The following is a 4,976-nucleotide window of genomic DNA, read 5'->3' on the forward strand; positions in this document are numbered from 1 at the left end:
GTGGCTTATTTTGTGCTCCCAAAAAAACAGGTGGGAACCCTAACCCACAGTGTGGGACTGAGGTACTGGCGGAGAGCCAAGCGTATGAACTATTGGCCTTATTTGCTGAAGAAAGCTGTTTTTTTTTGGCCAATTTGGCAAATAAAGACTATTACTTTTATTACAAGTGGCTGGCCGGTGATCTCGAGTTCCCATATCACAACGTATAAACTGTACACTTTCTTTCATGGGGACAGTGGTGACTAGGACAAAAAGAGGAGTGAATCTAAAGCAGGGACACAGAGATGGCTCTTAGTGTCGGTTCACACTGATCCGACCCGGCTTCGGGCGACTAATGCCATCACCCGTGCACCGTGACTTCGGCGCGGCTTGCAACGACTTTACATAATGGAAGTCAATGCAAGTCGCTCCGACTTTGCAAAATAAAGGTGAGGGAACCTTTTTCTAAGTTGGAGCGACTTGAGTCGCTCCTATTAGAACAGTTCCATTGCACAGCATGGACCGCTACTTGTCAGGCGACCAAGTCGCCTGACAAGTCGGAACAGTGTGAACCGGCACTTAAAGAGAAGCTCCAGTCATTTTTGTGTTTATTAAAGGTCAGCAGCGACAAAAAGTGTAATAAACACACACTCGCCTGTTCCAAGATCCAGTGATGTGATCTCCAAAACCGTTGCTTGTCTCCCTCTCCTCTCCCAGGGCCCTGGCATTTCGACTGTGGGCACTCGGCTGACAAAGCTTGCGGCTTCAGAGCCAGGTGCACATGTGTGTGTCACACTGTGCCTGCTGAATGGTCCGACAGTCTTCTGGGTCCTGTGACGTGTCCCAGAAGACTGCACAAAGGGAGGGGAGAGGAGAACTTCTGCTCGGAATGCCCTAGACGATCCAAGCGAAAGTGGTAGAGAGTACCTGTCAAAACGAATAAATAGATATATAAATCGGCGCTAAAATCACAATAATGAAATCAATATAAAATCACATAAATCAAATGTGATATAGTGCAAATAGTCACTCCAAATTCGATAAGTGAATGTGCAAATAAATATTATAACAATGTGACAAAGGTGTAGATGTGCACAATTCATAAAAACAGTAATACAGTTGTGTTCAAAATTATTCAACCCCCACTGAAATTGATTGTTTTGGCCAGTTTGACATTGATTTTGATCATTCAGTCATCCTGCTTACAATTAAATCAAAGAGGCACGTGTAGGTCAGACAAATATAACATAACATTTATAATGAAATAACCACAAATGTCTTTTCTGTGCTCACCTCATTATCAGTTTTATTCAACCCCCAAGTGACATTCAATCTTAGTACTTAGTACAACATCCTTTTACAGTTATAACAGCTTTTAAACGTGAAGCATAGCTTGACACAAGTGTCTTGCAGCGATCTACGGGTATCTTCGCCCATTCGTCATGGGCAAAAGCCTCCAGTTCAGTCACATTCTTAGGCTTGTGCACTGCAACTGCTTTCTTTAAGTCCCACCAGAGGTTCTCAATCAGATGACTGTGATGGCCACTCCAAAATGTTCCAGCCTTTAATCTGCAACCATGCTCTAGTGGACTTGGAGGTATGCTTGGGATCATTGTCCTGTTGAAAGGTCCAACGTCTCCCAAGCCTCAGGTTTGTGACAGACTGCATCACATTGTCATCCAATATCTCCTGGTACTGAAGAGAATTCATGGTACCTTGCACACGCTGAAGCTTCCCTGTACCTGCAGAAGCAAAACAGCCCCAAAGCATGATTGACCCCCCGCCATGCTTTATAGTAGGCAAGGTGTTCTTTTCTTCATAGGCCTTGTTCTTCCTCCTCCAAACATAGCGTTGATCCATGGGCCCAAACAGTTCTAATTTTGTTTCATCAGTCCACAGAACACTATCCCAAAACTTCTGTGGTTTGTCCACATGACTTTTGGCATAGTGCAGTCGACTCTTCTTATTCTTTGGAGACAGCAAGGGGGTGCGCCTGGGAGTTCTGGCATGGTGGCCTTCATTACGCAGTGTGCGCCGTATTGTCTGAGCAGAAACTTCAGTACCCACATCTGACAAATCTTTTCTCAGATCCTCAGCAGTCACACGGGGACTTTTCTCCACTCTACGCTTCAGGTAGCGCACAGCAGTCTAAGTCAGCATCTTCTTTCTGCCACGACCAGGTAGCGTTTCAACAGTGCCCTTTGCCTTGAATTTGCGAATGATGCTTCCTATGGTGTCTCTTGGTATGTTTAACATCTTTGCAATCTTCTTATAGCCATTGCCCTTCCTGTGAAGAGTAATCGCCTCTTCTCTTGTCTTCCTGGACCATTCTCTTGACTTCACCATGTTTGTAACCACACCAGTAAATGTCTAGAAGGAGCTGAGTATCACAGTCATTTTAAAGCTGCCTAATTGGTGCTTATTAGGCTTTATTGCTGCTCCCTGACATCCACAGGTGTTTTCAATACCTGATTGAAAACACTTCAATAAACCTCTGTTCTTCAGAGTGGTAGTCTTTAAGGGGTTGAATAATTGTGTCAATGAAGAATTCACAAAAGAAACATTTACTACTGTATTACAAAACCAATTGATGTCATTTTAGTTGCATATGGTTCTTTAAGAAGTCCTTGTAGGATTTAATTCTGAATACAATTACAAATGTACACTAAATTCCCTAAAACCCTTTACAGCATTGGGGGGTTGAATAATTTTGAACACAACTGTATATTGATAATAATTAGTGGTCCAAAATTACCACAAATAAAGTGTAAGGTGGAAAATAAATACTGGATAAATAGTCCAAAACTGTGGAAAGTTGTGCAAAATATATTCTTACTTGAAAAGTATGTTATAATAATAATAAATATAAAAATATTCTTCCTTGCACTTGAAAAGTTTTGTTTTTACAAGTGTGGTGCCTCATATAAAGTCCCCTGGGCAAATGCGGCTGCCTTTGTAGCCTCCTGTTCTATATGAATATTGGGATGGAAGCACCCCACTTCGTGTGTTAGATCCAGATCACACTCTCCTGTTAATATTGGGTGGAGCTCTGCCTTAATTGTTTTTGTGCACAGTTTGTAATTATAATTGCACATGGGGGAGGCCATTGGGGCAATAGGCCACTGAGAGCTTTTTTGAGTGGCTAATCTATAAATCTCCCTATTTAATACAAAAAATGTGTAGCCGGGTGCTCATCCGGCTGTGTGCTGCATTTTGTCACTTCCCCTCATCAAAGAAAAACACAAGTTACCAAAAGTTGTTATTTGTATGTACATATTCATATATAAAGAATAGTGACAAATAGACAAGCTGTTCTGGTAAATATATTGGGGTACTGTACATGCCATATTATAGTGCATCTTAACTTAAACATCTTCATCTGTTCATTTACCAGTACTCCAAGATATTTACCAGGACAGCCTGTTCATTTGTCACTTCTCTTTATATATATGGATATGTATATAATGGCAACAATGGTGTTTTTCTTTTAATGATGTCAAGGTTTATTGGCCATCCTCCTTGGTGAAGAGATTGGTCACGTGACCTAAAGTTTTCCCTGTCCAACTGTAGGTGGTAGGAGCAAAAGTATCTCAAGTGTTGTTTAGTAAGATACATAAAGTCTAGCTGTAGGGGACCTATCATTTAGCTCTGATGGAGGGGGTTCTTCCCTCGAAACGCGTAAGCCATTTAGGTGTAGATAGCAATTTACAGAGATTGAAACATGTGCAGCTTACCTGGATGCATTGATTGTGTATAATTCTGTTGACCTTGTGATATGCAGTTGTTTGTGAGTATATATTCATTTTATTACTACAATAAAGAGGTCTATAGTGGTAATGCGCCAGTCTGGTGCACCCTTTTTCTTTGCTTTTAACGGTATTGGGCTTCCCCAGTCCTAAGAGGGCAGCAAAGCATGGTGACCATTTTTGTTTGAAGAGCAGATGAGTGAAGGTCTATTGCAGGGGTCTCCAAACTATTGCCCTCCAGTTGTTCAGGAACTACAATTCCCATCATGGTTAGTCAGATGCTGGAGGAGGATTGACGCCATCTATCAAACATGGTGGAGGTAATGTGATGGTCTGGGGCTGCTATGGTGCTGGTAAAGTGGGAGATTTATACAAAGTAAAAGGGATTTTTTAATAAGGAAGGCGATCACTCCATATTGCAACGCCATGCCATACCCTGTGGACAGCACTTGATTGGAGCCAATTTCCGCCTACAATAGGACAATGACCCAGCGCACACCTCCAAACTATGCAAGAACTATTTAGGGAAGAAGCAGTCAGCTGGTATTCTGTCTGTAATGGAGTGGCCAGCGCAGTCACCAGATCTAAACCCTATTGAGCTGTTGTGGGAGCAGCTTGACCGTATGGTACGTAAAGAAGTGCCCATCAAGCCAATCCAACTTGTGGGAGGTGCTTCAGGAAGCGTGGGGTGAAATTTCTTCAGATTACCTCAACAAATTGACAGCTAGAATGCCAAAGGTCTGCAAGGCTGTAATTGCTGCAAATGGAGAATTCTTTGATGAAAGCAAGGTTTAAAGGACAAAATAATTATTTCAAATAAAAATCATTATTTCTAACCTCATCAATGTCTTGACTATGTTTTCAATTCCCTTTCCAACTCATTTGATGAATAAAAGTGTGAGTTTTCATGAAAAACATGAAATTGTCTGGGTGACCTCAAACTTTTGAATGGTAGTGTATGTGAATGTCTGAGTTTTACAATGCCTCATGGGACGTGTAGTTCCGCAACAGCTGGAGGACCGTAGTTTGGAGATCCCTGGTCTATTGGATCCTGAGCATCATATTTGAGGACAGGAGGTTGTTTGTCTCTGTCTGCCTTAGGCTCCATTCACATTAGCGTGTTTCCATAGTCGCGCAATTTTCAGTGCGACTTTGGAGCAACTTTTGGTACGACGTTTCATTCTCTGGACCAAATTTGTATCAAAAGTCACACGAAAGTAGTTTAAAAAAAAAAAAAATGGATGGAAGGGG

This window comes from Pelophylax lessonae, assembly GCF_965119305.1.
Source record: "Pelophylax lessonae genome assembly, chromosome: 10".
NCBI classification, from domain to species: Eukaryota; Metazoa; Chordata; class Amphibia; order Anura; family Ranidae; genus Pelophylax; species Pelophylax lessonae.